The sequence below is a fragment of the Stenella coeruleoalba genome (genome assembly GCF_951394435.1).
Source record: "Stenella coeruleoalba genome assembly, chromosome: 10".
NCBI classification, from domain to species: domain Eukaryota; kingdom Metazoa; phylum Chordata; class Mammalia; order Artiodactyla; family Delphinidae; genus Stenella; species Stenella coeruleoalba.
In genome coordinates this window covers 79092679-79112132 of record NC_137156.1, presented here as the reverse complement: position 1 = coordinate 79112132, position 19454 = coordinate 79092679, and the positions used below count along the sequence as shown (strand labels likewise).

Here is a 19454-nt window from a genome sequence, read left to right as displayed (position 1 = left end):
GATGAGATAAACTAACACAGAACTATACCCATACCTTATATACCAATGTCAATTTCCTGGCTTTGCTACTGTGCTATAGTTAGGTAAGATGTAATCAATGGGAGAAACTAGGTGAAGAGCAACCAGGACCTCTCTACTATCTTCACAATTTCCTGTGAATCTTGAATTATTTCAAAGTTAAAGAAACAGCTAAATGTTGGATTATAAATATATTTCACAGAATAATTTATTCATCCTATGATTATAAATAATACCCAAGCCTATGCAAATATATTTTATCATCTGATTTTCCATTTTGTATACAAATGAACTACCAATTATCTTGACAGAGGCAAGGAGAGAGTGAAAATGGAGTAGGTTTTAGAATTGGTTTTGCTGTCAGGATACATACTGTTCAGGACAATGTAACATGGACCACTCTGGCAGCCAACATCTGGATGTCTTACAAAGGGCAGGAGGTATACAATATGTAAAAACTAAGAGCATGTATTTAAAGACTTATTTTAAAATCTGCAAGATTCTGCCATTAAAAAAATAAAGAGCCATGAAATAGTATACTTTAAATATAACAACCTATTTGTGATATCAAGATCCCAATGAGCATATGATTATATGCAATTTGCAAAATGCATTAGACTTATGTGATTATCAAATATGAGATTTATTTTCTTATGTACACATGGCAATCATTTCTACAATTCAAACATCTCTCTGGCTAAATTAATATAAATTGCTGCAATGTGCCAATAATAAATGAGACAAAAAGAATTCCAGAAGCTGGGAGATGCAAATTAAAGCCAGTGTAAGTTATTTTCACTAGGGCTTTAGACAGAGATCTTTTTATCACTGACTAAAATGTAACATTCTGGGACTACATCAAAAACATGACTCCCCGATTCCCTGTATCTCACACCTAAGCTGGCTCAACACTGGTTCATCATGACTCGGAATCTAAAGAGAGGCTGGCAGCACTTCATAAGTACCTTCCTTACAGTGATGCAATTTGACCTACATTTCCAGTGCCCATTGAAACTTCGTAGGAGGGGGAAGAGGAGAGTTTTTCATTTCTCCTACCCTCTGATTAACTAGGACAGCAAATGCCACTCAAGGGACTGCTACTGGGCAGAAGCAAAGGGGGAAGAAAGTCATGCCAGTAGGAAATTCCACAAGAGAACATTTAGAAATACTGCATTCTCTGATTCTGCAAACAAACTGTCATGGCTTTACAAGACAACAGCAAGGAAGTTGCCCCACTTTACACCATAATCAGCCTAGAACACCATGGGCTGTTTTATTTACTTCAGGCTCCCAGCATGATGAAAATTAAACTTGAACTATAGATTAATCTTTGCCACAGTCTTTTTTTTTAAATAAACTTTTAATTTTAGAATGATTTTAAGTTTACAGAGAAGTTGTAAAGATTAAACAGAGTCCCTATACACCCCACCCCACTTCCTCTATGGTTCACCTCTTAGTGTGCCACATTTGTCATAACTAATGAACCAATACTGACACATTACTATTAACTAAAGTCCATACTTTATTCAGATTTCCTTAGTTCTTGCCTAATGTCCTTTTTCCACTCCAGGATCCCATCCATATCACATTACATTTAGTTGTCATGTCTCCCTTCTCCTCCTCTAGAACGTGACAGTTTCTCAGACTTTCCTTTTTTGATAACCTTGACAACAGTTTTGAGGAGTACTGTTGAGAAAGTGTTGAATTGTTTGTCCAATGTTTTTCTCAGGATTATAATGAGATTCTTGGATTGGGGGAGGAAGACCACAAAGCTCAAGTGCCACCCTTGTTATGTCATGTCAAGTGTACATTTGTCACTGTTGTTAACTTGATCAACTGGCTGAGGTAGTGTCTGTCAGGTTTCTCCCCTGTAAAGGTTCTCCCTCCTCTTTCCATACTGTACTCTGGGGAAGGAAGTGACTGTGCAAGGCCCACATTTAAGGGATGGGCAGTTATGTTACACTTCCTTTCAGGGGATTATCGACAAAAATCGTTTGGAATTCTTCCACACAGAAAATTTATCTGTTCTAATTTGCTTTACTTATTCAATCATTTATTTGTATCAGTATGGACTCAGGAGTATGTGCTTTACATTATTATTTTGCTATATATATATTACATATTGGTTATATATATTTTATTAGTATTTATTATAGGTACATTATATATTTTATATTTATTTTATATCTTGGGTTATAATTTAAAACTACATTATTTAGTTAAATCATCCCAGCTGTGACCACTGGGCACTCTTTCAGGCTCCTGTGTCCCTTTGACTACCTCATCATTCATTGTGTGTTATGTATGTGTGTTTTGTTTCATCACTTTCTTGCTTTCTGGCATCAGAATACCCTCCAGGCTCATCTTGCTTACTCCCTGCCCCAGCCATAGAATTAAGTCACGTGTCGTTGTTCCTTTTATTGGAAATGGTATTAGAAACCAAGATCTGGGAATTGGGGCTTATCAAAGTCTTTTAATGTTTGACACTTTTAAATTTCTGTATGAACTACTTGCATAGTAAATCAACACAATTATCCCATTAAGTATCTTCACTTTGTGGTATAACATGCTAAATCATGAAGAGGATGCTTAGTAATCAAACTACCATCTGACTGGCCAAACTTTCAGGTTTGACATGACAATAAACGCCTTATTGCAAAGAAAGTTCCGGGGCGGGGCTGGGCTGGGGGGGGGGGCGGTGGAGAAACAGAATGAACTTTTTTTTTTTAAATGCAAGAAGGTCTCCTCTTTTCTCTCCCTCCCCCCCATTACCATTATATGGTACTTCCTTTATGTCAGCTCTTAATTACCTGAGTTAAAGGAAAATAGAAATATCAGTCAGATCTATCTATGAAATACATTGATGATGACCAATGACAGCAGCTACACCTTCCTATTTATGGTCTGAATATTTTAAGGTTACACATAGTTTATCTTAACTGAGACTAAACTAATCAGCCCAACACAAAGACAGAGCTAGGAGCTTCCTGGGCATCAGGGGTTTCCTAATGGGAAACAAACAGATTTCCACAGATAACTGAACAGCACAGAATGGAGTTAAGCACATGCAACACACACAGGAAAATTCTTCACCTCAGACGTTACACAGCCATTAGTCTGTGTAAACAGACTATGCTAGTAAAATAGTTAGTGACCTCACCCCCCGCCTTTTTTTAAATAGAAAATAGGCTGGAGCCAGCACCTAATACTGATTTTCTGTCATCTTTTTCTCACTCAATCTGATTAAGATTTATATTCAGTAAACATTTCTTGAGCCTCTTCTGTGCACTAGACAGCACACTATGCCTAGTGCTTCCAATTAATCCTACAGATTCAAAAGAAATTAGCTCTGTTCCCATTTTGCCCTCCCAGCAGAGTTGTTGAAGTTGTAGGAAGGTAAGTCAGGCCTTGACAATGCTGAAGGCACAAAACGGTTTGGAGAAGCACGTGGTTTAGCGTCTACTTCCAGAGTTGTCTTATAACATCTTAGAAAAGATCAACTTCCTATCTGTAAAATAGATATAATCAATCTATATAAAATAGATATAATCAATCTATAATCAGGGAGAATGCATGGAAAGCAAAGCCCCAGCCCACACTATGGATTCTGTAAGAATTAGCCTGTGTTCACGCTTTACGTTTCATCATAATCACATCTAGGAAACACTAGGACTGTCCAACTAGGGTGTGCCATTGCCTTTTTTTCATTGCCACTTTTACTATCTTTGTAAACCCTAAAATCATGATCTTTAAAAAAAAAAAGTCAATTCCTATGCCCCAGTCAATCTGTTTTTGATAAGTAAACGATGCCCATTCATTCAAGAGGCACGGACCAGAATGGACAGGAAATATTAACAACGATAACAGCTAACAATGCCTGAAAGCTTATTTTGTGCCAGACACTATGTGCATGCAGCACGCCAGGCCTATGAAATAGATATTTTAATTGTCCCTAATTTCCAAATGAGAAACTGAAGCTAGAGAGGTGAAGTAACTTGTGCACAGGTGCCACCCATCTGGGCTAGGCATACTCTTACAGAAAAACCATAAGCAACAATAACAGAATTATATCAAACAACTGAACATAAACATCCGTCCCTTACCTCACACTGGTGCTTCCTTTTCAAACACTGTTGAACTGGGTGCTACAGTGGAATGAAAGAATCAGCTAAAATGTATCCTTTGCTACAGAGATGCAAACTGAGAGGGCTTTGGACACTTCTGCCCACAAAGGGACTCCAAACCGAGACTTCCTACTTCCAAAATATTTTCAATAAATAAAACCCATTGAGGTCTCCCCTACAGCATTTTACAGAAAGTAGCAACTCCCTGGCTCAGTTTGCAAGGCGCTTCACTCTTTGGCCCCAGTGATTGCCTCAGGGCGTTCACACTACAGGCCACTTCTAGATGCAGCTAGCTTCTTCAGGGCTCAAGTCATTACCTCTCCATCTAAATGGAGTTAATCACACACACTGATTCCCTAAAACTGGTTTAAGAGATCTCCAGCTGGCCTCCTCATTCATGTTAACATTCCCAACCTGGGCATCCATACTACCCCGTATCAAGGACCTTCTCCCCTCCTGGATTTACCCCCAGGACAATCACAGGCCTGGAGAAGAGCAATCAGTTTTTGGAATTAGATCAGGATTTAAATCCTGTTTTCTACTTAACAAACTATGTGACCTCAAGCAAATCAGTTCACCTCTCCCGATGAGAATTAATGGAGGAGATAAGACCAATAAAGCACAGTGCCTAGCACATACTAAGTGCCATTATCACCATTATCCCCATTCTACAGATAAGAAATTGAGTCTCCAAGTGGTGAAATAACAAAGGTCGCAGAGCTGGTGAGTGGTAGGGGCCAGGGCTTGAAACCAGTTTCTTCCTTCCTTCTACAACTCTTTATTGAGCACCATGCTTGGCACTTAAGGACATAACTGTGAAACAGACAGACAGGTACCTTGCTCTCATGCTGCTTACATTCTGCTAAGGAAGACAGCCATCGAAACTTTACACAAATAAGTGGAAAGGTGCTTGAAGGAGTAAAAGCAGGGTACCTGAATACATATGCGTTTGACAGAAAGTAACAAGATCCCTGGAATTTGTCTGGAAGGTCGGGAAGGCTTCTATGAAGAGGTGGCATTTAAACTGGGACCAGGAGGGTCCAGGAGACAGAAGAGGTGTTCAGAGATGAGGGTGGCAGCAGGCTCTCCAGGCAAGGGAAACTCAAGTGAAGAAACTCTAAGAAAGCATGTCACATTCGAGGAACTAAGAAGCCAGAGCACCTGAGGAGGCTGGACAGGTAGGTGGGGCCAGATCAGAGGACCCCGGTAGAATATGGTAAGGATTCTCGATGTCATCCATCACTGAGGCAATGGTAAGGCATCAAATGATTGGCTGCCCTTGATGAAACACTAGTAAAATGCTTATTCTGACCCCAGCTCCCTGAGGTCAGGGCCATTTGGTATCTTTTTATCGTCTGTACTTCTAGGACACAGCAAGTATACTTTTGATAAATATTTATGAGCCATATGAAAGAATCTTTGGGAAAGACAAACCACTTCTCCCTCTTTCTAAGTCCACAGCTGATGCTTCTATTAAAGTTCCTATTGCTGATTATTATAGATGGGTGTGAACCTCTTTTCACTGTTTGGTCATAAGTTTCTGGAAAGCAGAGTAAATATCTTATTTATTTTTCTATCTCTCAAAGCCAAATACTCAATAGTTATGGACTGAAACATATCCTCTTTTAACAGCTAAAAATCTCTTCTTCTATTTCTAGATTGCCTGAGTAAGAATCTTCACCCTACCTTAGTGAAATAGATCTGAAGGGATAATTGGCAAGGATTAAAAAAAAAAAAGTTCTGCTTTCCTTTTGCAGCTTAATTTTAACAACAAAAACCCATCTCACCAATGTGTGACTGAAATTACAATTTTTATATTTTAGGATAAATCACTTGTACAGTTCGCATGCATTTTTTCTAATCTTAGTTTAATTTTAACCAACAACAAAATGCCCCAACAGAAGGTCTTTCAGTGATTTTCCAATTCTTCTGAGAATTGTTCAGATTCTCTCTTTGAATATTTAATAACTCTGATAAGGGTAGGGTAACTGTTTAGGCTACTTATATTAAAAGACAGAACTGAGTCATAACCAATAGCTCATATACTTGAGGGTTTATTTTGGGATTTCAGGAGATGAGGATGATAAGATAAAATGATGAAACTGGGATTATGAATATGCTACTAGGGTGTGCTAGTAATTTTCTGTTTGATCCTTTTTCCATCCCCAGACCAATTTTCCACCATTCTGGCCCTGCTCTGTGCCCCAGAGGCTGACCTCTATGGGTAGCATCACTAGGTTCATGCAGTCAGGCTTCCAGGTGGGTTTGGCCAATAGAAGGCACTGGAAGGAGATCAAAGAGGGAGGAAAGAAAGTGGAGGAGGGGAGTATTGCTTCTTTATTCTCTCCCCGGTCTGGGCTGCATTTTCTGGCAGTGGCTGAATCCCTCCAGGGCTATTGCGCCTGTCAGACAGCCCCTCCTCTTTGGCTCTAGCTCTCTCTTTGGACTCCAGGAATGAATGCTATTTCTTCTCTTCGCTCCTTTGGACCTAGCAGTGATAACAGCTTCCCATTGCTGTTAGTTTCTGGGTGACAGGAACCCCATGTCACCCTTAACTCTGCCCACTCTCTGAAAATAACCCCTTCATTAAAGTCCTGAACCATCAGAGTTGGACTCTGTTTCCAGCCAGAACTAAGAATTCAAACCATAGACTTGTAAAACCAGCAGTCTCCCTCCTTTGCATGTGAGCAGTTATCACAAAGGTTATTCATTTTCCAGAGCAATTCCTTCACACCAAGCACTGCATGTAAGCTCTTAGGTTTCTCAGGCAGAAGTGACACCTTTTAAACTGGTCAGTTCAAGAGAACATGAGAGGGCGCTCTTGAAAAACAGCTGGCAGAATGGAGGGGCTGACACTTAACAATTCTCTAGGCAGGAGTCTGCTACATGTGAAAACTAAAATGTTTACAAAGAGATGCCACCTCCTCCCATTTCTCCCTGGGTTTCCTCTCCCTGAGAGCTTTGGAATCAAAGTCAGCACTGTATTTTCACACTGAATACCCAGAAGTTGTATCACTGCCTGGGGAAGTTGTCCTGTGTGTCACTTCACTTTGCTATTTTCTCAGACCTGAGGATCTGCTTACCACTAGCCAAGGCACACAGAAAGAAAAGCCAACCATCTTGTATTACTAGCCACCTGCCTGTGACCTTTCCTTCTTTCTCTCTTTCACAGGGTACGTCTGCACTAGGCAAAAGATGAACCGGATGAGAAATTCTGCTTTGTTCAGCCTCGCTTGTCTCTTTAACACAGCTGACCAGATTAGCACTTTTCCAATGGCAAGGACTGGCATATGCTTATACCATAATCTGCTCTGAGCTCCTTCAGATTTTTTTACCAAGGCGACTGGATTTGAGGTTAGATGTTAATTGAAATCACCTGGGAGTCTCTAAACACTCCACCTTGCTTTCACTTGGCACGACTACCCTGGAGGTTACTATATTTCTGAATATTGGGGCATTCTTCTGATCAATCAAGAGCTGATTGGAAGAATCCTTCTAGGAGGTTGATAAGAATCCATGGGGCTTATGTCAACAAGCCACTCCAACAAAGACTCCAAATGTCTCCCTCTGCAACCAGCAGGCATTCAGAGCTGACAGCAAGAGTTGCTAAGATAAAGACAGGCAGATACACTACAGTCTGCAGAAAAGATGCTCTGCTACACTTCAGCGAAAGCTGGCCAAAGAGCGAGATAGCTCTCATGTCCCACCCCAGGGGGGAGGCCTCTCTCTTCAGCCTGAAGGAAACATTGAGAAGCAGTGGGATTAACAAAACTTGGTTCTCACTGTAGTGTATCCATTTCTAACACTTGTTACCCTTAAGTGTTCATTTCAAAGGATATTTTATTGGCAAACTCTATAGGTGGACATACATGAAATGTTAATAGTGGTATCTCTAGGTAGTAGAAGTATGAGTAACTTTTATTTCCTTCTGTGTATTTGTGAAATTTTCCAAATTTTCTACAAACACCTCTGACTTATGCAAATCAGGGAAAAATTATTAAACAAAAACCCTATAAGCATTCTGGAATTTCAGCTTTCTGTAAGAACCAAGTTTATGTAATTCTTGAAACTCAAAATCCAAGTTACATTTCTTAGCTTTTGTGTATTTTAAGATTTTCAATACTACTTTTTATGAACTATGTTTTCAATTTAAGAAACTACTCTAAATGTAAAAAACAAGAATGATGAACTGGGTTTAATGTGTAAATTTTTTCTGGGACACATCACAACCTTAACTGAGATAATTTAGACTCTTCAAGGTCAAAATTCACTATTTTCATACTCTGAAGCACTCCTAATACAGACGAAAAATGGAACTGTTTCTTTTTGTAAGAATACCACGCAATATCATATGCATGATATCATATGCAATGATATGTCTAAGAGACTACAGATAAAACACAGACTGGTGTTTCTTGCACCACAAATGTTAGCCAGTAAAAACTTTCCAGTCTATAGCTGATTAACACTTGACACCAGCTCTCTGGAAAAGAAAGCTAATCGTTGCTGGCAGTCAGCTAAAGCAACAGACACACTCAGAAACCTGCCTACTACGACATCATCACTGCTGTTTACTATGACAACTGATTTTTCAATTCAGTGCCATTTATAGTTCTAAACAGAAAGCTGGAATATGTACTAGCTTTCTAGGAGCTACCTTTCTCGTTATCTGTAACAGCTAAACATGTATTATTCACTGTCTTGTGTTGAAATAAATTAACAAGGAAACTTAGAAACCATAAACATCTTTACTAGCTTCAGGAAGCTAGTAAATTTGAACAAGTGACTCCATTTAAACTGTCCTAATGTAATGGCAAATGGTCTCTTTTCCAACTTCGATTTATAGTTATAACTACCAGAACAATAATAATCAACAGGGTGAGGAGTACAGGGAGCAGAGACTAGAGTCTTAAATATCTCCTCTTAAGAGCAGCTAAGAGGAGATATTTAATCTCCTTTTGTGTTCAGTACTTTAAAACTTAAGGATAAAAAAGTGAATAAAATACAAAGCAATGAAAAGTATGCATTTTTCAATACAGAACTGTGTTAGCACTCTTCACGATTAAGTTCAAGGATCCTAAAGGTTCAAAATGTCTGCAAAAATGAGACCATAATACAAATTAGAAATGCAAGAGACCATGAGAAAATTAGATTTTTGACTACTGTTGTTAACAGAACATGTTTAAAAGCTGTAGAAATCAGTGCCTGAAACAAATTAGAGAAAGAGAGATAATTTAAAAACTAGTGTTAAATGCTAAAATGAGGTTCTAAAGCTACAGAAAAGTCTTGTGACGTCTCTATGGCCAAACAAGAACCACCATATTGCCATTATGATCATGTTGATGGTTCAGACGACAATGAAACTTTAAAACTGAGGCGGAAAAGGCCTAACATACAACCCTATTGTTAACAGAACACTGTCTGGAGACTTAATTAAACAAAAGCGTCCGTCAAGTGCTCCTCTCGAAATCTCTTGTAGTGATGGACCTGAAGAGCAGAAAACAGGGCAGACCATTTAAAAGAAGAGTCCAGGGGTTGGGAGGACAAGTGACTACACCAAAGGTGGTAATTACATCCTGGGGAAGTAAAAAAGGCCAGACTAAAGGGCTCCAAGAGGTACTTCAAAACCAGCTAATCATGGGAAGATGAGGTGGGGTAAATCAGCGGCTTCTCAACTGGTTATCTGTGGGGAAATAAAAAGACGCTGGGACTCCAAAGCAACAGTAAACAAAAGCGGCTGCAAATGACCAAGGAAACCATTAGATACCTCCATTACACACCAATGTGCCCACAGTAAGAGGTTAATCGTAGGTTCACGCATCTCTAATTCAGTGTGGGACCTTGAGTAACCGAATAAGGGCCTTCTGCAATTGGTAAACCACCATTCTAGAACTGCCCTCAGCAAAGGCATGGGTAGTCAAAGTGCCCAGGGGTTCTCCTGTCAACAGTCATATGCTGCAAGGGTAACTGCTTACCTTTTCTAAACCATATTCTCAGCTAAAAAACAGGGGGAAATATGCTCTTCTCTGACTTCAAAAGATGAGAGTATAAAACAGGAAAATATGTGAAAATGCTCTGAATAAAATCACATTGTATTTGCACATTTTACTGATTGAAGCATGGTTTAACTTATACTCTAAAGGCTATATAAACATAGATTGTCCCTTCAGCTTATAAGCTAGAAGGTCTAAAATGTTTATTTTAAGGTATCAGCAAGAATACAATGAAAGCAGCTAGACATTTCAAGAGACAGAAACAAACGCAGGGCAGTTTGGGACATTTAGTGCAGAGGCCAACAACAGTATTTATCTCACTGTGTCCTGAAGGGATCACTGTGCATTGGGTAAAAATGTTCTTCACAGGGACTCTGTTACCAAAAAATGGTTAAATTACAGTCCATGTGCTTTTCTTCTAAAATATCAGGGAAATGCATACTGTTTTATAAAAGATTACCACATAAGAAATGGATAAATATGTTACTGCACTTACAGTGGTAAGATTAGCTGAAATGGAAATAGGTGGTGTGGAACCACAAGATTGTGTCTCAAACTGGGGTTTAAGAGGCATGTAGGATTGGGAGGGAAAGAAGTGTTGCAAGTATTAAATGTGATAGATAATGCACAAAGTAACGCACACACAGAGGCCCACAAATGTTTAGACCGTGGACGTCTGTGGTTTTACCAGCCCTGCGTCCACTCCCCCCTGCTGAGGAATGATAATCGCCCCAAAAGGTACTTTCTTGGTGAGGCAGGAACCAAGGCACCTGCCAGCACGCAGTCTGAGCCTGAGAGAGACACACTCAGTAGAGAGAGGGGTTAAAAACAATTGGAGAAGTTATGAAGTCCGGCACGCCGAGGACACTCTCCACCGAGTCCCGCTACGTGGATCCCTGAAGCTGCTCTGGATCTGATCCATTCTGAGGTCTGGTTCTTCAGCTCTATTGTCAATGCTGAGAGCTACACCACATCCTTCCAGCAACCTCCTTTCTCACTTAAAGTGGCCAGATTTAGTTTCTGTTGCTTACAACCGAAGACCTTTAGCTGATTAGTCATTATTTTGAGTCTAGAAGATGCAATTTTCTCAGAGATTTGGGAGATAAAATGTAATTTGATTGGCAAGTAATTTAGACTTAATTTTATGGTAAAACAAAGGCATGCATCATGGAGTAGAATACAAAATTCATGTCGAATTTTAAGATAATGGATTGTTCTTTCGAGATTGTTAAAGATCTGCTTCCTCCCACTTCTCACTCTCTCTCCCTGCCCCATGCAAGTGTCTTTAGCAAGGGGTTTAAGAAGCACTGGTATAGAGATTAACTTTCCTTAACTTTTAGAATTTGATCTCAGAATCTGATCTCAAGACCTGTGGAAGAACTGCCCTGCCCTAACTGTAAGCAAAAAAATGATCACTGTTTTAAGCCACAAAATTTTGGAGAGGGTTATTATTACTCAGCAATAGATAACTGATAGATGTGCTTCATGAATTATCATAATATATCTACACTCTTTTATTCCATGCATTTCCTAAAGTTTCCTAGGAAGGAACTCAACGCTCCAGTGTTTCCAAATAACTGTCACAGGCAGATGTGGTTACACTTCTCATTCTTTACAGCCAGGTCAATGCTTCTAATTCCACAGAAACAATGAAATGTACCTCAGTCAGAACACAGAGGTTTAGGCAGGAGGTAGAACATACTCCAAAGCCCAGCTAACTTAGGTGAAAATAAAGTGAAAATTTTCTCCAGTTATCATAGTTATACCACAAGGATGCAGGTACAAACAGGGTTGAGCTGGAATTGAAGGTAACTGGCTAAGAGAAGAAAAATGAAGCAAAATTGCTTTGTCTAAAAACTTAGTTTAAAAACTAGAGAACTCAAAACAGATTCTCCCTTTAACAGTTTCTCTGCCTGGAACCGCCTTCCATATAAACTTGAAAAATGAGAAAAACCCTCTTTTAAAAGCTCACCACATACTATCTAGAGAAAATGCTTGCTTTAGGTTACCATCCATTCAACAACTATTTACGGAGCACCAACTCTATGCCTGTGAGCCCCTGAGCACTCCTTTTTCTTCTTCTTTTTTTTTTGATAGTGATACCAGGGTAAAGGGAGCATGACTGGGTGAAACTAGACCACATACCTGTCTTGGTCAAGGTAACTGGTCTGGTTAGAGGGTTTAGGCTGATGAATGCAGCAAAAAAGGCTCTGCCCTCATGCAAACCTATATGTAGAAGAGGGGAAATATTAGTAGCTAATATTATCATTATCAGCACTATTATCACTATCATTGCTGTTATTATTATGCCCTCACCCCTCCCACCACTTCTTCCTCCTTGGATACTGCTAAGTATCTGGCACTCTGCTAAGCACTTATCATTTAATCTTCACAACAGCTTAGCATGGTATTATCCACATTTTACAGATGAGGAGACTGAGTTCTAACTGGACAAGAGCAACACAGGAAATGCTGGAGCTCATGCTTTTAACCACTAGCCTGGACTCCCTCCATACATATGAATTCCTTACAGTTTTATAAGAATTTCAACAGGGGGAAAAGAATCCTTCACAACAAGAAATGAGGCACAGCATACTCTCTTTATCAATGCCTACGCGTCTGTGTTTTCAGTGAGTTTCTTCTAAAAACTGATATTTATTTAGTCCTGTATGGAATTTTTTCTTTCCTGTTGGAAGAGTCTGGAAAATATTCTTGCTTATTAGTAATATAGAAAACATTTTAAAAGGCATTTGAGAAAGCATATTTCACTTCTCATTCAATACAACACAGACCATGAGGGAAATTGGTCATCTCGGGGAATGAGGCCTCATTTAGCCACATATAGGAGATGTTTTCCATTAGTATGTTTATTCTTTAATAACTTTATCATTTTTTCCTCATTATAAAAGCAGCATATGCTACCTAAAACAAATAAACAAACAAAAAAAAGCATAAAGAGAAAAGATCATCCACAATATTATTACTTAGAGGTAACAAGCTCCTATTAGTATTTGGTGTACGTCCTTCCAGATACTTGCTTTTAGGTTTCTATACACAGGGCTTTCATCCACCTTAAAAATCACACATTAAACATATTCTCATGCTGTCCTCTGTTCTCCTAAACATCATTCCCATGCCAATAAATATCAACTTGCATCATCCTGTTTAAAGATTGCACAGTATTTTATTTCACTGTATGGATAGGCTCTAATTGACTTAATCAACCCTTTATTAATAGGCATTCAGATTACTTTCTGTGTTTTGCTATTACAAAAACCAGGGTAGTGAGGAGTCTGGCACACACATCTATGCACCCTTGACTGACTGGTTCTTTAAGATAAATTCCTAGATGTTGGCTTCGCATTCTATTTCATGACTTTGTTGGATTCATATTGCCCCACGTGTCATCCAGAAAATATGTACCAAATTTACCTTTTTCAAAAGAAGGAAACCCTTAAATATTAAGCGTAATAACATACTTTACATTTCTAACATTTAGATTAAATGGCCAAGAACTTTAAAACTGCAATTTATCACTAAGTATCTAAAGTATCAATTCAGGCCTCTGATATTGCATTAGGTTTATATTTGGAGGAGGGAAATTCTAAAACACCCAATTAGTGGGTTTTATTTCCAGCATAATGTGGTTTTGAAAAGTTAAACTCCAAAAAGAACATATTTGCTGCAAAACAAGCAATTAGTAGAGAATTCTAAAAGGCAGGAAGAGAAGTAAAAAATAATCAATTATAGCAACCACTAGGTCACCAAATCTGCATCCTATACAATGGCCAAGAGAAAAGGGTCAAGAGAGAGAAAAGGTGAAAAGAAGAAGAAGCGACTCTCAGAGCTTCAGTGACGGCCGGATGAAATTACACACAGACATATACATCTACATGCTCTGTACACACCAATCCTGGAGCTAATCTCCAGGGGTTAGAACACAAGAGGAATCTTTGTGTGCTTTATTTGAGCAAACACCATGCAGAGGCGGGTGGAGGAGGCTGCATACAGGTAACAGCGGCTCCTTAGCAGCTTGTGGCCTAGTATCAATTACTTCCCTTCCAGGGCACAGGGAGGGTAACAGGAACTTGAGGCGTAAGACAGCTCCAAAGGCACTGATTCCCTTCAAAACCATCACACAGGACAGGGCTCACTCATCAAGCTCTACAGAAAACTGGGCAAAGTGAGAACATTTTTAGCAATAAATAATTTACTGGTGAGTACAATGCGTGTGCTAAGAAGGGAAGGCCACACACCAAAACTAGTAACAACTAACTGTACTGGAGTCTCAAGCTAATGGGGACGATGGGGGCATTAGATAAAGTCTGCATACCGAAAGCACTGAATACTTGAGATGGCAAATGGCTGCGGGGAGTGCTGCTTGGTGACTTCATAAACCTATAGGATTTCCGGGTCTTCTCGGCAAGGGGGTCAGCAAACTATGGCCCATGTATGGGTCAAATCCAGCCTCAGCCTGTACACACCATGAGCTGCTGCCTGTACACAACATTTTTAAATGGTTGAAAAAAAATTTTTAATATTTCATGGCATATAAAAATTATATGAAATTCAAGCATCAGTGTCCACAAAGTTTTACTGGCATGCAGCCATGCCAGCTCACTTTTGTCTATGGCTGCTTTCTCCATGCACTGACAGAGGTGGACGGTGTGACGGGGACCTGGGTGGCCAGCGCAGTTGAAAACATTTACTACCTCATCCTTTACAGAAAGTTTGCTGATCTCTGTTCTAGGCCATAAAAATCAAGTCGTTTTTGAATGGTTCACAGCTCTCAACCTTGGTGCATGCTTATTAGTTTGGCTCTGACATACCCAGGATTTAGACATAGCCTGCCAGCCTAACAGAGAATGCAACCCCATTGTTAAGAACAGTAGACAGGTCTAATAGGACCTATAGATACTGGGGTACCTACCCATGATAACCAGAAAGATGTGAAAGGCTTTTCTGAATTGAAAGCAGGATGGTCCCAGAAGGTTTATGTGGGAATGAGTATGATTAAAGGTTTTCTCTTTGAAAGAACGTATGAGCTATCTCCTTCTACAGACAAGGATAAAACCATCCTCAAAAGGGCTACCACCTTTGAGCACTTACTAGGGGCCTATGACTGAGCAAAGCCTTTTGCTTTTCTTATCTCATTTAATGGTCATCTTTTCTAGACTCTGAGAGGCTGGCTGGCTGGCTCAGGAAATGGGAATCAAATCCAGGTTCGAGTCTAAAGCCTGTGTTCCTAACCACTCTCCAACTTGAAAGCAAAGGGCAAGAATGCTCACCAGGAATAAATGAGAGGGAAAGGGAAAGACCACAGGAATACCGGAAGCAAGTTTATTTTTATGGCCATGAGCATTTTATTCATCTCTCCCTTCACTCATAATATCCTCTCTTCCTTCAATGTTCAAAGAAAGGAAAATACAATTCACTTCTTCCAGAATCTTTGCTGGAGAGCAGTAGAGAGTGGAACTGAATGAACCATTCACTCCAAGAACTGGTTGTCAAGCTCAAGCCTCTGCCTATCGACCATCAATGTATTCGGTCTAAATTTTTAAGTATCATTGAGAAACAGCCACAATGCACCTAGGGCCAGCACGTCAAGCCCTTTATGTGTATGCATGGCTTATCAACTGACAGACAACAGTTTGCTGTGGGAACAAAATGGCAGTGCTTTTGCACCCTTAAGACCACATGACAAGGTTAAGACAACTTTAAAAGGCAAGTACTGAGCACAAAGATATACTTTTTCTTATTTTTTTTCTCTTAAGAATTATTCTAACTCCCATTTTATTTAATAAAAACATATATCTCTTATTAGGGGGGCCCAGGACCTCTCCTATAAAACTATAGACCCCTCCCCAGAAAAATACACATACACAAAAAAGATTAGGTCACAACCATAGGGAGTGCAGGAATCTCCTGAGGCCCACTCATGACTCCTTGAGGGCCACAGACCGCCAAAATAATCCTAGCTCTAAAAGCATATTACGAAATGCCTGTTTTACAGAACCAAGGTAAAGACCATAGAGCTAGCTCTCATCATCTTTTATAGTTTCAGAGGCTAATATTAAATAAATACTCAAAGAAACTTCCTTAACTAGACTCTCATACTCTCAAAGAACAAATATAATGACTTGAGTAAATCACCAAACCTAAAGTCATACATGTGCAAAGTCCAAATCAGTTTTCTTAGAGTTTAAAATCTGCTACTTCTTTCTGCTCACAGAGATTTCCCTAGGAAAGGAAGAAATGTTAGTATGGCATAGAGCTTGAGTCTCTTCTACTTTAACATTCATGAACATGTGAATATATAATAAACTGTATAAAAGAAAACCACTTGTAAGATTTATTAAAAGATGTTCTCTCACTATATATGAGATGGAGAAAAGTCAATTAAAAGAGTGCTTAAATGTTCAGTACAAAAAATCTGTGTCAATGCAATTGCCAGTTATGCGGCTGACAAAGCAGATTTTTTCAAGTTCAGAAAGGCTCAAATTTTGCTGTGTTTCCCACCACTTGAGGTAAGAATGTTCAGAAATGTTTATTTTCAGGTATACCTCAAACTTTAAAGTCTTTTTAATCTCTCTTGGTCTTATTACTTCAGAAAATTCCTGGCACTGCCCAACAAAATACAAAATGAACTTATAAGCGTTTCGCCAGGACTCCATCTACGAATGACGGATAGCCTGCCTCATGAAAATTTAAGTTACAGGGAGCAGTGATACTTTCCCATCAACAACATTAAAGATTATTTTAAGTCATTAGATACTGTTTCCAAATCAGTATTATGATGATACAGCCAAGTAACAAGTAACTTAAAAAGAACACCCTTTCACCACTTGACTATTACTTTTTTTTTTTTTTTGACTATTATCGTTTAAGCAACAAGGATCCCCTCCAAAATGCCACTTGGGATAGACAGTCAACTGACACTTCAACTTACAATATGTAGTACTTAAGATTTAAAGTAATTCATCTTTTGGTTAGAGTGTCTTCTCTGCCTCTAAACCAAGAAAATGCACAGGATCCCAAACCCATGCACAGTCAGCATTTAGGCCAATATTTTTTCAAAACCAGGAGAGATTTCCCACGGTGGGGGAGGGCAAGTTATACCTCAAAATATTCACTCAAGGTAAAAATTTTTTTTTTGCCTTTGTGCTAAAAGTCAAAGGTGCTAACTCTTTAGAGAACTGTTGAAGAGCATTACTGAAGTTTAGACTTCATATATACGAATAAAATTCCATGCATACTGATTTCTCACTAGAGGTGATACACCCTTCACTGTCATACATTTGCATATACAGCTCTTCCTCTACAACTAAGAGAAAACCGAGAGAATGAACCCAATTTGCTTAAGGAAACTGAAACAACCAAATCCATACTCGATAATTGCTTCATCCCTAATATGAAGAAGCGAGGTACCTGGGGGGCAGAAATATTGGAAAGTAACTCAACAGAATATCAAACCTGGGTTGAAAACTCAGACCCGCTTCTTGCAGCTCACTGAATCGATCCCACTGGAGATCAAATCAGCCGGACTGCTGCGGCTCTTTTCCTCTCGCCCCTCACCATCGAAATGTTGCCATTTGCGAGAAACCCATCGAAGTTGAATCAAAGTGACTTTTGGGAAAAGACACCAGTATCACCAGCAGTGTGCTCCAGAAATGTGTAACTCTACACACTAGGCATCGTTTCTCATCGAGCACCTCCCTCTCCCGTCACTTGCGACTTCCCCTTAAGATGGGGGCAGTTTTTGAAAATCACAGAGAAAAATAAATAAGAGCACCCCATCCCGGTCATCGATGGGGATTCCAGCGCCCAGGGAGGACGCCCGGCAGCCGGCTCCCAGTAGCTGCGCGAACTCCGCCCGCAGCTCGCTAAATGTCTCGGGCCCCCTTTCCCAGCACCCGCCCGAGCCCCGAGGGGAAGGGGGCGGCCGCCGGGGCCGGAACCGCGCCACCTGGAACCCGGGGCCTTTTCGCTCGCCGGCCGCGCCCCGCGCAAGTGTCCGCGGGCAAGACCCGCCCAGGCGCGCGTGGGCGCCAACTTCGCGGGGACCCTCACGCCGCGCCCCCTCTGTGCCCTGGCTCCCCCGACTCCCGTGCTCAGGCGGGCAGGGCGCCCCCTCCGCCCCCCCCAGGAGAGCGAGCCCACCACTAGCAGCCGTAGCGGGAATGGGGCGGCGGGGCCGCGGTGGCCGTCCCCCGGGAGGCGCGGGGGGCTTGGACCCGCGTAGCCCCCGCCGCCCCGGCGGCGCCCAGGCGAGCTCACCTGGCGTTTGGCGGAGGCCTCCGGGGCGGCCTCTGGGCGTGGGCCGGACGGGGGCAGCGGGGGGCGGGGGGGGGGCGGCAGAGGCCGGGGCTGCACCGGGGCCGCCGCCACCGCCCGCCTGGCTTCGCCCCACACGCGCCGGCCGCGGCCGCCCCCGGGGAGTTCGGGGAGCGCGCAGAGCGCAGGTCCCGCGGCGGCGGCGGCGGCGCGGCGCGGCTCAGGCGGCGGAGCGGGCGGCCGCGGGCGCCGCCGCCTCCTCCTCCATGGCTGTTTACCCGGCTGCATTGTGGGAGTTTGACCTCCGCCGCCGCCAACCGCCGCCTCAGCTTGCGCCGCCGCCGCCGCCGCCGCCGCGCACGCCATGGGAGCCGTGACTGACGGTGAGGCCCGCTCGCTGCCGCTCCGGCCCAATCCCCGGGGCCGCGCGGCCTCCCCGGCCCCCGCCGCCGCCTCCCCCGAGACCCCCGGCCTCCCCTGCCGCTTTCGGGAGCCCCTTGGCCTCCCCGATCGGGCCCCTCGGAGACCCGGGCTTTCCCGGCCGCTTCCCCCGAGCCCTTGGGCCTCTCCTCGGAGCCCCGCGAACTCCGAGGCCCGCTCTCCCGAGGCCGCGCGGGGCGTGGGGAGGGTACGCTGGGAGGATCGTCGAGGGGCCGGGAGCACACGTGGGGGCCCGGGGAGGCCGGTAGCTATGCGCTGGCGGATGGTACCCGGAAGGGGTCCAGGCTGTCGGAGGATGTGGTGAGGGAGCACTGAGTGGGGGTGATGGGGCCCGAGGAGCGGCGAAGGGGAGGAACGGGTGGAGGCCTTGCAGCCGGGGGTCCGGAGGACCTTTGGAGAGCTGAAAGAGAGTGGGAACTCCGGGGATGGGCCGAGAGTTTCGGGCCAAGTCGGAAAGAAGGGAGTCCCGGGACAATAGTACCAGGGGTGTCAGCGCACAGAGGGTGACACCTGGAGGAGTCCTCTGGACGGATTGGGAAGGTCCCCCAGACCATGGGGTGGATTGCACTGAGGCCTGAGAACTAGTCCTGGCTTGGGGGTAGCG

General features: G+C 42.3%; 1 protein-coding gene across 1 annotated transcript in view; it reads right to left on the bottom strand.

The window, feature by feature from the left end:
• ATXN7 (ataxin 7) overlaps window positions 1–18374 on the bottom strand; it is a 130365-nt gene extending 111991 nt beyond the window's left edge. Inside the window, 2 exon segments of the mRNA XM_079934236.1 lie at window positions 12281–12361; window positions 14469–18374. The gene's annotated coding sequence lies outside the window, so the exon portion shown is untranslated.
• Between the last annotated feature and the right edge of the window lie 1080 nt (window positions 18375–19454).